This window comes from Monodon monoceros, unplaced genomic scaffold, assembly GCF_005190385.1.
Source record: "Monodon monoceros isolate NGI ecotype Baffin Bay Population unplaced genomic scaffold, NGI_Narwhal_1 Super_Scaffold_7, whole genome shotgun sequence".
Taxonomy (NCBI): Eukaryota; Metazoa; Chordata; class Mammalia; order Artiodactyla; family Monodontidae; genus Monodon; species Monodon monoceros.
In genome coordinates this window covers 51990337-52006983 of record NW_021703784.1, presented here as the reverse complement: position 1 = coordinate 52006983, position 16647 = coordinate 51990337, and the positions used below count along the sequence as shown (strand labels likewise).

Here is a 16647-nt window from a genome sequence, read left to right as displayed (position 1 = left end):
CTTGCGTCTCCCTCCCACCCTCACTATCCCACCACTCTAGGCAGTCACAAAGCACGAAGCTGATCTCCCTGTGCTATGCGGCTGCTTCCCACTAGCTATCTACTTTACGTTTGGTAGTGTATATATGTCCATGCCTCTCTCTCACTTCGTCCCAGCTTACCCTTCCCCCTCCCCATGTCCTCAAGTTCATTCTCTACATCTGCGTCTTTATTCCTGTCTTGCCCCTAGGTTCTTCAGAACCATTTTTTTTTTTAGATACCATATACATGTGTTAGCATACGGTATTTGTTTTCCTCTTTCTGACTTACTTCACTATGTATGACAGACTCTAGGTCCATCCACCTCACTACAAATAACTCAATTTTGTTTCTTTTTATGACTGAGTAATATTCCACTCTTTATATGTGCCACATCTTCTTTATCCATTCATCTGTCAATGGACAGTTAGGTTGCTTCCAAGTCCTGGGTATTGTAAGTAGTGGTCTTGGCCTTTTGATTCAAAAGATAAATAACAATCTAGAGGAAAAAGCTGCAATTTGTATCACCAAGGGTTAATTTCCTTAATAGAAAAAGAACTCCTACAAATAATAAGCAAAGTCCAGCAAGTCAGTAGGAAAATAGGCATAGGATATGAACAGATAGTTTACAGAATAAGAAATGCAATTGGCTCTTTGTCACATGAAAAGACTCTAGACATCACCCATAGTAGGAGAAATGTAAGTTAAACTCTGCAATACTGTGTTTCACATACGGTTTGGCAAAGATTTTAAAAAGGTTGAAGATATACAGTACTGGAAGAGAACAGGAGATAAGCACTGCCACACTCAGCTGGTACAAACCCTGGAGGGTAATTTGACAAAAGCTATCAAATCAAAAATACCCATGCCCTTTACCCTGGAACTTAGAGGTTCCAGTTCTCCTCCAGATATGTTCATATACATACAAAATGATGTACGTACAAGGTTATTCACTACGGTACTGTTTGTAATAGCAAAATATTGGAAACCAGTCCACCAATAAGGGGCTAGATAAGTTTTATTTATACAATATACTATGCAACCATAAAAAAGAGTGAGGAAGCTCTTTGTATATATTTTTCTGGAAGGAAAATTGTAACATTCAGAACAGTATGTTTGACATACTACATTTAGGTAAAAACATTTCTGCATATGTACAGAATATTTCTGGAAGGATAAGAAAGACACAGATAACGGTGGGTGTGTCCCGTGAAGGAAGAGATGGGATCTGCATTTCACTGTGTATCTGTTGCACATTTTGATTCTGTGCATTTTTGTGATTTTGTGCAATGCTGTGATTTTGATTCATGGGCATGCATTTCTGTTTTAAAACTATTTTTGCAAGGTAGCAACTGCTAAATAGTCTTCAACAATTGAGAAGAGACCATAAAACACCAGAGAATGGATGTTGTCCTTTAAATACACAATGCTTGTGAAGGCTAGGAAGCGTGTTTTCCAGAAAGGTTTGCAATCTAGTACAAAGCGTCGGCTTAAGTCCCACTGGCGATTCAAGACTTGAGCCTCATCAATGGCCCATACTTACCTCTTCTGGGACGCCTTCCCTGACTCCCCACATACAGAATCGCATACTCCAGTCCCCAACTCCCACAGCATCCTCTGTGTAGCATCACTCCTTCGTTCAGCTGATGAACACTTTCTAAAAGCCCACTCTATGCCAGGACCCATGGCTGACACTGAGCCAGAACTAAATCAGACGCTCCCTGCTTCCATGAGCTCGTAGTCAAGCAGGGGAGACAGACAGAAGGACTAGAAGGCCCAGAGGAGACAGTGGCTGACCCACTAGGAGGGTGAGAGGAACACAGGGAAGGATCGACAGAGATATGAAGGCCCATCGTAATTACGTTTACTGAGGACCAACTGCTTGCCGGGCAGTGCCCTGGGTAATTTGTATACATTACATCTAATCTTCGTGCAACCTTGCCAGACCCAATTTATAGATGTGGACATTTAATTAACTCAGAAGGTTAATTAAAATTATGATAATTATAAAACTGTGATTTCTTGAGTGCTTTCCACGGGCCAGGCATTGTGCTAAGAGCAGTAAATACGTTTCAAAGTTTCTTTGATCCTTGCAACAATCCTAAAAGGTGATAATGCCATTTTGCCGATGAAGAAACTAAGACACAGAGACATCAATTAACCCTGGGAAGGTTAAATGGCTAACAAGTGGCAGGGTCTAGACTAGAATCCCAAACTGCTGGAATCCTGAAATCACACACCATCCATCTTTCTGGCTGGAAGGCTCTTCCCACTTCACCATGCTGCTGCTCGCCAGCTTCTTCTAGCAAGGTGGGTAGGGATTATAAAGACATCCCCTTTTACACATCAAGCAACGTCCAAGGCTTTTACATGTCTTTTTAGGCAGCAGTATAGGAGTCCGTGAGGTAGACGGAAAGTTGTGTTATTTGGCCGCAGTTTGTGGAAGAGTCACTGGTGGTCTGGAGGGGCTGTGTGACTGCCTTCAAGATGCAAAAAAAAGTGTGTACAGGGGACCGGAGCACAGCATATCCTTATGACTCCTGATCCAAACACAAGCCACCAAGGAATACACACAAGTCTGGCTTAATCAGGAGAGCGTACGCTGGTAACAGAAATGCAATCAGACCCTTTGCTTTCTCTTCGGTTACTGTGATGCAGTGGGAAGTGTGCTGGACCAAGGGCAAGAAAACTGGTTTTGAATCCTAACTGCCACTTCCTAGCTATTCTCATCTGAGAAATGGGGATAAAAATATTTCAAAGAATTATTGTATCATATGTGATAATATATGGCAAAGCACTTTGTAAACTGTACATCTGTGTGATTACTATATTCTATAACCATTATATTCATACCATTGATAATCCTGATAAAATAGTAGCTAACATTTATACAGCACTTTTTAGGTACCAGACACTAAATGAGGTGCTTTACACTGCTCTTGACCGTCTCTGTGTAGCTGTCAATAATAATAACAGTGAATGAGAAGTGAATATGCTGCTACTTCCAAGGTTGAATTAGCTCACATTTCTGCTTACCTTCTTACTGTTTTAATCTATTTATTGGCAACTCCAAAGGTAATGGAGAAATTGTTTGAATTGCGGACAACTCAGATATATGCAGTTAAACGAGCAGTACTTCTTTCCCGGTTAGAATCAATTATCTCATCTAAGTGTGCAGAAGAGTTGTCTTGTTAAAAGGTCATGAGAATTAACTAATCCCAGAATGAATAGAGCTCTCACAGCTTTGTGAAGAGAAACATTTTTGTCAAAGCTTTCTCTTATTTTATTTTACTTTTTTTGCAGTACACGGGCCTCTCACTGTTGTGGCCTCTCCCGTTGCGGAGCACAGGCTCCGGACGCAGGCTCAGTGGCCATGGCTCACGGGCCCAGCCGCTCCGCGGCATGTGGGATCCTCCCGGACCGGGGCACGATCCCGTGTCCCCTGCATCGGCAGGCGGACTCTCAACCACTGCACCACCAGGGAAGCCCACTTTCTCTTATTTTAAACAAGATGCAAAAGCAAGTTCTCACGGTAAAAAATATGTGGCGGGGGAAGAAAAGCCAGTGGAAAGAGTGTTCCCGGTGAAAATGATCACAGGATCTGGCGTCCAGGGACGTTAATTAGGGCAGGGCAGTCCACAGCTGGATGGGGGAGGCTGTCGGCCAGAAGCCCAGAGGTGCACGCTGGCACCCCTTCCTCATGGCCTTGCACCTCGGCGATCACAAACAGAGGCCCACACAGCTGTGACGCCGGTGGGTCTCTCTGTGGCCTGTGGTAGATGTGCTCTTAGAAACCACCTGGGAAAGCCAAGTTCTGGATTCAGCTCTAACTTGGACTCTCAGGAGATTCAGTCCTCCAGAAATAATTCTGGAGGCTGGTGGGTAGGGAAGTGAGTACAAGGCCATCAACACCAGGCTGACAAATGGCCGACTGGAAGGTAGGAGAACCACTGGCTGAAACCACCCACCCTGGCCAGGCACCACAGTTACCGTTTGCAGGAGGTATCTTGCAGCAGGAGGTCCTCGTAAGGCATGCGGAACTAACAAGCCACCAGCAACCGGAAGAATTGGGGAAATGTCAAAAGGAGAGAGGGGACGCCAGTTCATATGTCCTACTAACCTCCCAGAATCCTTCTCACTGGAATCCATCTTGGCTGAGTGATGCGCACGCCACCAGGAAGGACCGTGAGTCAGAGTGATTGGCTAGAGACAACCTGGAAGCTAATCCCATCACCATAAAACCCAAGACTGCAAGCCACGTGGCAGAGCAGTCCTCCTGGGTTCCCTCACCCTCCTGCTCTCCACCCGGGCACCCCTTCTCAATAAGGCCTCTTGGTTTGTCAGCACATGTGTCTCCTTGGACAATTCATTTCCGAGTGTTAGACAAGGGCCCACTCTCGGGCCCTGCAAGGGGTCCCCCCTTCCTGCAACAGTAAGATTTAGACAGAGGACAGGATGATACGGCGTCAGAGATGTGAAGTTCCACCAGTAATGTGGTCTTAAAGCCAAAATAAAAGGGACCTTTAATCTGTGATCCAGTCTTAAATATAAGTCAGGCTAGGGGCCCCTCAATTCTTTTACTGTATTGTTTGGTGGGTGGTCAGTTTTATAGTTCTGGGTTATGAGCGACAGAAAGAGAAGGAAGGGAAATAGTCTGCTCTGTTCTCCTCTTCCCAAACGACACAAGGCATACTCGGTCAGAGGCTGTCCAAAGAATACACAAGCTCAAGCAACCATTCGTCTTTGTCCTCGATAATATTCAAAGTAACAACAGTAACTCAAAACCTGGTATAATCTGAGTGCATACTACAGGCCAAATTCTTAATTTATATTATTCGAATTAATCCACATGTAAAGACGGGTTGAAAAAACGTTATTGGAGAATGAATACAATGGAACTGAATGGAAATTGAGCTATGGGGATATATTCTGATTTACTCAGAGTAAGTGACCTAACATCACAGAGCTGGTATAAGTTTGAGGCAAGTTTCAAACTCAGGAGCCTGTGTTTCCCAGCCAAGCTTCCTCTTTTACACATTTTACTTTAAATAGGAGGTAAACTATGGGCAATCTAAAGTCACCAGCAAATAAAGGCTGAAGTTCATGTCTGGGGGTCCCAACGGTGATAATAAGTAGTTCTTACCCCACAGCAACCCTCATTTAAAGCTGCAGATAGCGGTAGCTGCATGCTATCCAGATGACTTGGAAACACCTGTCATGGATCCAGAAAAGCTAAATAATATAAATGGTCCTCTCCAGCCTGCCTTAAGACCAGACTACTGAAACAATGTAAATTATAATGATCGTAATCCCTCCTTCCAGAGGAATTAATAGTAAGCACCAATGTACATCACAGGATTATCTAAATTACACCCCACAGTGTGTATTTATACCTGTTTGTGCAAAACTCTCCCAAGTACATTGAAAGTGACCTAAATAAGAAACCTGATACCGGTATCCCCTTTCAACTAGTTTGTAATTCAGTGAAAAGGTGAAAAGATGCTAAAGAGGTGAGAAGAAGGCTGTGGAAAGGTAGCGAGTTCACAGGATCACCCACGTTGAAAGGTTAATGATTTCTAAAAGCCAAGAGCTAGGGTGGGGGGAGTTTCTTACTCCCTCAGATCTGGTCAATCTGATCCCAGGGCTGACATTTTCCAGTCGCCTTTTTCCTGCCCGGTGAGACATGAGAGAGGGCTGGGAAAGTGCAAGCTCCATCTTGACATTTTTAAGAAAAATGCTCAGTAGATGTTCAGACGTTGAAGGCTCCCCCCAGCGCCCAGCCAGCAGGAGGCAATTAACAAAGTCATTATGTAGAAGTCACCGAAGTAAGTATAGGAGAGTTTCCACTGTCACATGCATGCTTCCCTTCCAAAAATCGAATGCACAAACCCAGTTGCGTCTGTAAATTAGCAGCTCTAGGTAGTGACTAGAGATGGTTATAACTTCAAGAAACTGTTGATTCAAGCAGCATTCTTGGTTTCAAAAGGCAGCAGGAAGCAACCCAGCTGCATGGCTACCTACTTTTCTGTTTTACATTATTAATGCTCTGTTGTTTGTTTGTTCTTAACTAGCATCATTTCTGTAAAATATAACTCACTGGAGTTCTCTGACTTATGGTCCTCTAATGTAGAAAGCAAAAAACAAAAAGGCAAGACAATCACAACAGCAGAACGACAGAGCTTCATCCCCCAAGTTCTTCTCCTGGTTTGGCAACAAAGCCACAACATTCAAAAGTTTCAAACCTAGAAGCCATATACACAGAGATGTACACTGCAGTGTACTAGTAAAAAAATCAGAAGCAACCTAGATGTCTTAAAATAGGAGAACTTGGCTAAACTATGATACAAGTACTGGATGGAATACCAGGTACACATGTGAAAAAAAAATCTAGAAAGAGATATGTAAAAATGACATCAAGCTTTGAATTATAGTGGTAGGATGACTGACTAGTTTTCTTCACTAGTTTCCAAACTCACTTCCATGCTGTTTACATTAAAAAGGAAGTTCTACCACTTGGTCTTAGGAGCACGAGGTAAAGAAGGACAACAGAGCCGAGCGGGGAGATCCTGATTTTGAGCATATGCCACGTGTCAGACACTTAGGCAAGGGGAATTACATACATGATTTCATTCAGACCTTACATAAACCTTGAGAAAATCATTAGTATTCCCATTTTACAGACGAAGAAAGTGGAGGCTCAGAGAGGTTGCATGACCTGCCCAAAAATACTTCCCAAGATACTTCCCAGATGGGAAGTGATAAAGTCACTTTTGAACCCAGGTCTGACTGGTCCCAAAGTCCAGGCTCACCTCTAGACTGTTGATGAGTTACAATGCCTGAAATTAAATTAAAATTAAGATAATTTTAAGGCAAGGCCTCTGCTGACAGTATAGCCAGGTTTTCTCTTTTGAGATAGTCTGTTAAAGGACCTTCATCTTAGGGGTAAAGCATGGGGTCCCCACCTGTTTACATCCTGACCACGGTAGACAGGGTTGACCCCTAAAAGCAAAACCATGTAAATGCAAGTAAGTGACTTTGGTAGAGTCAGTCCTCAAGTTTGGGTCTATCTGGAGCATTCAGAGGCACATCATTTACTAGGTTCCTGACTTTGGGTAAATGACTTAGCCTCTCTGAGTCTCAGTTTCTTCATCTGTAAAATAGATAGTAATATTTACCTCAAAGGATTAAATGAAATAATGCATGTCATGTGCTTAGAACTGTGCCTGGCACATAGTAGGAGCAAAATAAATGGTAGCCGTCACCACCCTTGTCATTTTGCTCTGCTGATTTTCCTAATTCCCAGATCCCCTGAAAGATTTATTTAAGCCAGCTCTGTTCCATCACCTTTCCTTCTCTCCACATATTGCCCCTAATTTCCCTCCCATGCCAACCGCAAATTTCTTTGAGCTGAGGGCTCTCTCCCTACCCTGCTCCCATCAGCTGACAGACTTTGGGCACAGGAACTAGAGATATCTGTCCAGCGGATAAAACAGTTTTTAAAAGCGGAATTGCTATAAAGCAGCCTGATAGGATCCCACTGCTGACTACGTGGGGCTAATTTTTAATCAAGTAAATATATTGCCTTTCTTCCTATCTCTGGATAAACCTGACTGCAACAATCAGGGTTACTGTCTCTCACCCCCAAATTAATTGTTTTCTGGAGAACGGACTCTGGCACAGTTAATCACTTTTCTGCACCATGCAATGCTGTGGGGAAAGGAGGCCTTTCAACAAGGATTCACTGGCAGCCGCTCAATAGTTCTGGAAAAGAGGGGGGTGGGGGGATGGGCACGAGAGAAGGGGAGAAACAGACACGCCCACCGTCAACGCGGAGGAAAAAGATCAATTTAAGTGGAGGGCACTGAAAACTGGTGACACGGCAAGTTGTAGGGGGACCAGGGCTGGAATCTAATTTGTGCAGAATGGAGTGAACGGCTATTACTGCAGTAATGGAATAAGAAAACTATCTTTTCTGGGCCCCTTTCACCCGACAGGCTCTACTAAGCCTTCTTCTGTGCATGACTAGCTTAGGGGTTGGCCACCTTGGACTGACCTCAGCCCGGTAATGTGACGTCTCCCTGCCCTACTCCCAATATAGTGCTGGTGCCAGACACAGGAAGATGGGAGGCACGAAGTACAGTTGGTTACGAGCACAGCCGTGGCAGCCAGACAGCCCTGCGTTCCTGTTCTCGTTTTCACGTTTATGGTTATGTGACTTTGTTCCTGTTATTTAAATCCTTTGACTCCCAGCTTCCTCATCTATAAAATGGTGACAATAATACCTGTAGCTCCAAAGAACTGCTGTGAAGGTGAAAGGAAAGAATATATTTTATGAGCTTATTATGCTGCTTGGTATTTACTCAAATTTACTACCAGAGGGTAGCCTTCTACAGTGGTATCATCACCATCATTTGCAGTGTATATTAAGGTTTTCACTGAGAAAGTGAAGTACGGAGATTTCTTGAGGGAGTTGAGAAGTCTGAGTTTTTGCTCTGGTTGTGGGAGGGGGGATGTCGCTATGACTGAACCTGCCCCGCACTCAATGGGCAGATGAGACTCAGGCTTGAAGGGGGCACTTGGAGCAGAGCCTGGAACTGCGCTCAGCCCAAGTCTCCGGATTTAGTTCCGAATCCTTTCTGCTAAATGGCCCTGTCACTAAGTCGCAGCAGAAAATCCTGTAAGAGCAGGAAAGGCCCCTTCACGGCTTGTTCTTCCGTCAGGCACTGCACTCCCAGACTAAAGGAGTCATCTTCTTGAGCCTAAAGTTAAGGGAATGAGCCCACAGGGCAAATGATATCAGGCCGCCAGCAGGCCCTCCCTTAGGGCAGGGATCATTTCTCTCATCTCCTTCCCCCAGCACCTGGCCCACAGGAGAGAAGAAAAAGAGCAAAGGAAGGAGACAGACATAATTAGGATTATTACCAAAACAGTAACAGCTCCCACTTATTAAAAATTGTACCATGTGCATGACACAGTGCCGGAGGATGAACGTTCATTATGTCATTTAATCTCACAGCTTTTTAAGGAAGATAGTATCTCCATTTTATGGATTAGGACCTCGACACATAGTGACAAAGTAGATATTATTAGCCTGATTTTGGATCTTCAGAAAACCAAGGCCCCAGAACAGTCCATCATTGCACCATTCATCATGGCAGCACCAAGATCCAAACCCAGGTCCGGGTCACTCCACACCCTAAGCTCTTCGCAGACTGCTGTAAGAGCCCAGGGCAGGCTTCCATGCAGTCCTGATCAGAACATGCAGCTTCTGATCAAATCACTGCTGACAGAGCGGTCAAGGAAGTGACTCCACGCAGTGGAAGACCCACCACCTTGCCCTTCATACTCAAACCCTCGTTAAGGATCCAGGGAGCGAAATCACCCCAGGGTCGCCAGCCTGTTCAACTGCTCTGCTGGGGTGCGCAGCCAGCCCTGCCCTGGCAGAAACATGTCAGCCGGGGAAAGCTGGGAAAGTGCCTGTCATTTCCCGAGAGGGGGCGGAACGCTGGCCTAGAGCTCTGCTGGGTTTCCTTTCTCTGTGGTGCTTGCATCCAAGTGCCAAGACTATTCACAAGGCTATCTAAAGCATTTCTATAAAAAGGTGTCTCAACTTAGCCAAGGACCAGCCTCTCATGTGTGAGGCCTTGTCCGCTCCTTCCTGTGCCAACCATCAAAGGGGGCCGAAGGAAACACGGGGTTTGGTTCATGCTTGGGAGCTCCAGAAGGAGAAAGTGCCTGTTGCTAGGTTCCATTTCCATAGCTACTAGAAAACGTCCTGTTGCAAGGCTCTGTGAGGCACCCTCCCATTGCCTGATTTCCTTTGGCATATCAACCACGTAACTGGGTTTTGTTTTTTTTTTCCAATGATCAAAGTCAATTAGGAGGTGGTCCCCACTGTACCTCTAAATGGAGTTTTAATTTGTGTGTATATTATTAGGATAGGCCTTTTCCCTCTGGAACAGTCACTTCAGCGGGAAGAATGAGGGTGGACAGCTTAACGCAGAGTCTGCCACCCAGATTTGTAACTAGGGATGATATTTCTTTATAATGAGAAGCATTCTGAAAGAGCATTTTAAACTCTCACAGAACAGTGTGTGATATCCCCCCTTTACTCTCCACAGCTTCCCAGCCTCCTGCCCACTGGAGCGTTTTCTAGCTCTTTGGGATCATACTACGTTTTCTTGCCTCTCTGCCCTGTCTGTGCACAGAGCCAGGCACGCAATACGCACAAGTTCTCTGATATGCAGGGACCCCTGGTTTGGCTCAGTCCTTAGATTAGGAAGTTTAAAGCAGCACAGAGTTCCAGGAACCATGATGGTGACGATGGTGATGGTGATGGTGATGGTGATGGTGATGGTGATGGTGATGAATGTGGTGGTGGTGGTGATGGTGATGGTGGTGGTGATGGTGGTGGTGATGGTGATGGTGATGGTGATGGTGATGGTGATGAATGTGGTGGTGATGGTGAATGTGGTGGTGATAAAAGCCACTGTTATTAATAGTACCAAGCACTGGGCTTAGTGCTTGATAAACACACTATCACTTAATCCTTGCAAAGCCCTAGGAGGTAGGTATTATTATTATCCTCATTTGCAAGATGAGGAAACTAAGGCTCCAAGAGGTTCAACAACTTGCCCAAGATCACACATTTAATAAGAGGCAGAGGGTCACTTCAGATCTGAGCCAAATCCAGATTGTGCAGAATCTGTCCCTAACCCCTGTACACGCTGCCTTTCTGATTAGATGTAAAACTCTGGAAATGACAGAAATGGAGAATAGAAAAGGACATCTCGGAAGTATATGGCCCTGCTTACTGCTCAAAGTTTGTTGGTGATATTTTCCTGAGGATAGAAACTTGAGCATTTGAAACACTTGCTGAGCACAGTACCTGACGTTCCTCGTTGCTTCTCCCTGCCCAGGAATCTCTGTCTGTGTGGGTTTCTCCTGTCCCTTGAACACACAGCCTCCAGGCTTCGTTGATGTAACATCTCTACGTGGAATGGCCACTGCCTTTCCTATTTTTTTTCTTTTTTTGTGGTACGCGGGCCTCTCACTGTTGTGGCCTCTGCATCGGCTGGTAGACTCTCAACCACTGCGCCACCAGGGAAGCCCACCTTTCCTATTTTTAAAATCATTCTCCCATCCTTCGAGGCCTACTTCAAACCTTAACTCTTCTGTGAGGATTTCCACCATTGCCCCAAGCCAGAAATGCCATCTGCTCTCCCCTCCCCAGCCCCGGTCCTGACCATTACTTCAGCACCTGTCCCTTGCACACCGCCCTGACAGTCCATATCCAGGTGCTTCCCGTCCATCCCTTGCTGGCTCTGTTGTCCACCTATGTAGCCAGCAGAGCAGATCTGCAGAGATAGCTGGACTCCCAGCTCTGGCCCTTACCAGCTATGCATCTGCAAATACGTCACCTAACCACTCTGACCCTCAGTTTTTTCATCTGTAGAAAGGGAAAGAATACAAAACCACCTCCCAGGTTCTTATAAGGATTAAATTTAAGGCAAGTCCTTTTGAAGTGTATTGAAAATATAAGACATCATTATTATGTTGTTTAAAAGTTAATCAATGAAAGAAAGAACACCCAAAGTTTAATACACAGACTAATGCAAAGATTTACAAGTGAAACTTTCTACACAGCCCCAGACCGATACCATTAGGGGCAATCACAGTACAATTCAATGGACTTAATGCTCTACAGAAAAGTGAGGAGGCATAAACAAGCAAAAGAAGAGTTTCCAGTTTTCAGGTAAAGAAAAATGCTACTTCTCCTAAAATTCTCATTCAATCTTTGTTACCCCCAACTCCATCTCCTCTCAAATCCCTTTTTTTTTGCATCCATACTGGGTGGTGTCATGTGTGTACTTACGCACAGGGACTCATACACTAAGACACACATAGGAGTCCAATGAGTCTGTCTTGCTGTAGAATTCTGCAGACGGCCTGAGCGGTAAAATTTAGGACAATGTGATGAAAGGCAGGCCACAGCTCAATTAATGATACTGGCATTTTTTCTCTTCCCCCACTGGAGGCTGTGAACAAAATCCTAACTCCAGGCTCAAAGGCGCAATAAATCTAGCTGTCTGCCACACACCAGCAGGAAAGGCTCCCTCCAAAATGTAATGTTACACTGGTGACAATCTAATGCCACAGCACATGAAGCCTGGAGAACAGGTGAATCAGATAACACGAAGGGCTAGTGCTCAACAAGCGATGTGTATCGAGGTCCCCTGATGACATCTGGGCCTCCTTTGCTCTCCAATCCTGAAGCACTCTGGGTACAAACCACAGCTCCACTCAATGCCACAGGTACATAGCAATCCTGGCACAGTGCATGGCCCAGGGCAGATGGATGCTAATATTTCTTCCTTAGGAAAATAAGGTAGTTTCTCTCTTTAGTAAGGAGCTCTGTGCATCCTCTCAGCAGTTCAGATCAGGTGAACCGTCCCAGCCCCGCTCCAGCCCCACTCCAGCTATGGGAATCGTAGAGCACAGTGGGAAGAGGGCAAGCTCTGGGGGCAAATCCTGGCTCTCACACTCACTAGTGACGTGGCCTTGAACAACTGACTTAATAATTTCCTCAGGTCTCAGTTTCTCATCTATGAAATGGAAATAAAAATAGAATGGTACCTAGCACACGGCTGGTACCTGACAAATATTTGTTGGATAGGTAGGATTGTTAAGAAGATTAAATGAGAAATATATATAACACTCAGAACATGCCTGGAACATGGTTAGCTCTCAACATATGTGATCTGCCACCTCTGTTAGATCAGGGTAGGTTGTGGGAGGGAAGCTGGGAGCAGGGGCAGGAGAAAGTCCCAGACAGAATGAAAAAGCACCCCCTTGTTTGCTCTGAGCCTTGGGTATGGAGCACAGCAGCAGAGAAAGACGTCAGAGGAGGGCTCTGAGAGCTGGCATGGTCTACATAAGGAACACAGGACTTGGAATCAGAAAATCTGGTTTCTAGGCCCAGCTCTATTACTTACCAGTCGTTCCAGGTAAGCAAGTAATTTAACCGCAGCAGGCCCAGTTTCCCCATCTGGGGCTTGCAGCGAATAATCCTACACAGTGCAGAGACTGCTGGAGAGGACTGATGGGTTTGACAGGCCTCGCATGAAGGCAAGGGATTTATTATGTATCTGCCCAGTGGAGCCTCTGTTCTAAGGGGGAAGGCAGCCAGCGTCCTCCTGCAGTGCCTGTGGTTTCCGTAGTTCTACATTCAAGAGCCTTCAGTAAAAGAGAGACTGAGGCCCGCAGTAGATCCAATGCACAGATGGATAGCCTAATGCACAGTCTTCTGACACACGTGCCAAAAAGATAGCCAACATTCCTATCTATTGTCCTTTGCCTTTGTCTAGACTGTTCCATCTTCCAGAAAACCATTCCTAGCTTCTCTTTTAACATCTTACTTGATTTACAAGGCTCAGTGCGTTGGGGAAATTTACCTGATCTTCCTGGTTACAATGAATTGCTTTCTCCTTCAGGCTCCCACAGGGGTAAAGTTCAAACTCCAGTAACATGCTTTCATCATCTGTCTACTATTGCCTTGGGCTCCTACACATCTGGCTGTCTATGAAACCACGGAATACTCAAAGCAGTGATGCTAGCTTATCTGGCTTTGTCTGTCCCTGTAGCCCAGGACACAACCCAGCAGGCAGGCTCAGTGAATGCTCCCCAGTGTCTCAAACCTGAGCTTGGGGAAGCTCCCTCGACTTCATCCCAGATTACCTGAAATCCCTGCATCTGCAGATGGCCCTTCGCTGCTGAATCTTGGGTTCAAATCTCTGGGTGATCCAGCTGCCCGGAAGGGTGAGATCTGTATTTCCTCAGCACCCACAATGGACCACTCACCGAACTGGACCCTTTGCAGATGTTCTGTCACTTAAACACCTCTTGGATATTAATGGACAAAATTATCCATGAGGAAACCAAGATGCAGAGAGATGGAAAAACCTGTGTGAGCACGGCTGGAGGGTGAAGTCTGTGCTTTTGCTATTAGACTGTACTGCTGTCTTTAGGAGGATGAAGCCTTTTAGTTGTGGTTTTGTTGTTTTACTGATGGAAGGAAAAAAACACTGTGTTTCTTTACTGCCATCTCACTTCCTCTCCCCTTTCCCGCCCCTCTCTTTTTTTTCCCCCTGAAATGAAGAGCCGCTTGGCTGGGCTTCCTCACCTCTGTCCCTAGCCTGCAGCACAAAGCACAGCCCTGACTGTACGGACCTCCTCTCTGCAAGCCAGGTATTTACGACAGTGAAAAAACAGCCATCAGGGAGACCACTCTCACTTTCTCTCTGCATCGAAGTGCAATTAAATTATGTTATTTCACAGTAATTAGTTCAGAATAAAAACAAGGACTTGGGGACATGTTCTTTCCAAGGATGCTAAAAATCTGTAAAAATCGATTCCTTTTCCACACTCCCAGGGTGCAGTTGGGGAAGGAGCACCCCGGCCACATAGCTGGGGCTACTCCCTGACCAACCACGGCTATGCTGCCTCTTTGGGGGCCTTGAAACTACCCACAGGACAAGGCCCCCCGAGTCCTGGGACAGTGTGTTGTCTCTGGAGCTGCCACTGTTATAAAAAAATGAATATACTAATAAATTCGGGTCCTTTCTTTTTTGAGGCATTTCCAAACTCGGGACAGCTTGGCCCTCAAATTCAACACAACTTGTTTGCTAGGGGGAGAGGAAGACAGATGTCATTCACTAGTGCCTCTTATTAGAAAGAACTAGGTGCCCGATTGTCATTGCATCCCCAGAACAGCCTATTACCTGCTTTCACAGAGGAGGAAACCGAGGCTCAGAGAGGGCAAGGTTCTCGCTTCAAGTCTCACAGGTGTAAGCAACAGACAAAGTCTGTGCCCTACACCGACTACATTTTGGAAGCCACCTCTGGTATTCTCTCCCCTTAGTTTCCAGTAACCATTTTCACTCTCACATGATCTCCCTGCCTCTAGACTTTTCACCTCTGTTCCCTCAGTTCGCTTCTGGTCCCGACGTCCCTCCTTTCTCTCCTTCAACAAACTTTGGCTGAACGCAGGCTACATCCTGCCACACCCTGGTACGAGAAGCTGTGGCTATAGCACTGGGCAAGACAGAAATTGCTTCCACCCCCATGGAGCTTACAGTCTGACAGTGGAGACAGAGCTGAGCGAATCCAAGACATAGTCCGCAGCTGCAATGACCGTGAGACCCCTGAGCACTATAAGAGCATATGACTGCGTTCCTGGCTTACGGCGAAGGGGTCAGAGGAGCTTCGCTGAGGAAGGGACGTGTGAGCTAGGCTCTCGAAAGGGAACTGACTGGGAGAAGGCGTGTGGTTCCTTCCAGGAATGAAGATCCCTTTACCTCTCTGGGTCTCGGGGCCACTTGTAACCTCCCCCGGCCCCCATTCATTAAACCAGCTGACCCACCAAGATCAGACACAAAGCTGCATGCTAGCAGCACTGTGGGGAAACTGGACACCTAGCTGGGAGCCTGGGGATTCAGTCCTTTCCTTCTGAGGAGCCCCTAGCAAGCAGTGAGTCACAAGAGCTTTAAACTGTCCATATCTTGTGACCCCCCAAAAAAATCCTGCTCAGGGGGACACACCCTCCCCAAAGTAAGTGAAAGAAGAAAACAGAAGAGGTTTTCTTTCATTCTGGTTACAGAAGTGCTATTTATAAGAGCAAACAGTTGGAAACAAAGGAATACAATGACATAGTAATGGCACCAATATGATAAAGGTATTAAACTTGACAAGAATGAGAATTTTGTGTCAATACTTAAAAATGTGTACAAAAAGATGGTCCCTGAAAAAGGCAGAAGAACATACACATGCTGACCACACGGAGGCTTGTGGCTGTGATCCTCCAAGGAGGTCAAGTATAACACACAGAGAACCCTAGAATGTTTCCGTTGTTTGCCCTCGTATCTTAAATTCTAAATCATGTCTTTAAATTTTCTCAAAAACACTTTGATGTCTTAAAGTTTGAAGGTTATTGTAGGTAACACCTGATTTTGAATCCAGTAAATAAATCACTTCTTTACTACACATCTCAAAAACGGTACCAAAAACTACCGAGATGTGGAACGGATGAGTGGTGGCCCAAGGCTGAAGATGAGGAAACAGGACTGATTAAAAAAAATGGAACTTTTGGGGTGACAGAAGTGTTCTGTTTTTTTTTTTTTTTTTTGCGGTATGCGGGCCTCTCACTGCTGTGGCCTCTCCCGTTGCGGAGCACAGGCTCCAGACGCGTAGGCTCAGCGGCCATGGCTCACGGGCCCAGCCGCTCCGCGGCATGTGGGATCTTCCCGGACCGGGGCACGAACCCGTGTCCCCTGCCTCGGCAGGCGGACTCTCAACCACTGCGCCACCAGGGAAGCGCGTGTTCTGTGTTTTGATGGTAGCGATGGTCACACAACTCTGTTTGTCAGAATTCGTAGAATGGTACAACTAAAAACTGTTAATCTTCTGTATGCAAATGATATCTCAATAAATCTGCTTTTAAATACAAGCATTCGGGGCCTGATGGCTGAGTAGGTGTACAGGTGAGGGAGACACGCCCGAGTGTGGTATGGGTCTCAATCCTAGTCTTGAATCCAGTAAATAAATCACTTCTTTACTACACATCTCAAAAACG

The 16647-nt window shown here is 45.6% G+C and overlaps 1 protein-coding gene across 1 annotated transcript in view; it reads right to left on the bottom strand.

The window, feature by feature from the left end:
- The window catches only part of TENM4 (teneurin transmembrane protein 4), a 740944-nt gene that overhangs the window by 201357 nt on the left and 522940 nt on the right, over window positions 1-16647 (bottom strand). The gene's annotated exons all lie outside the window — the stretch shown is intronic.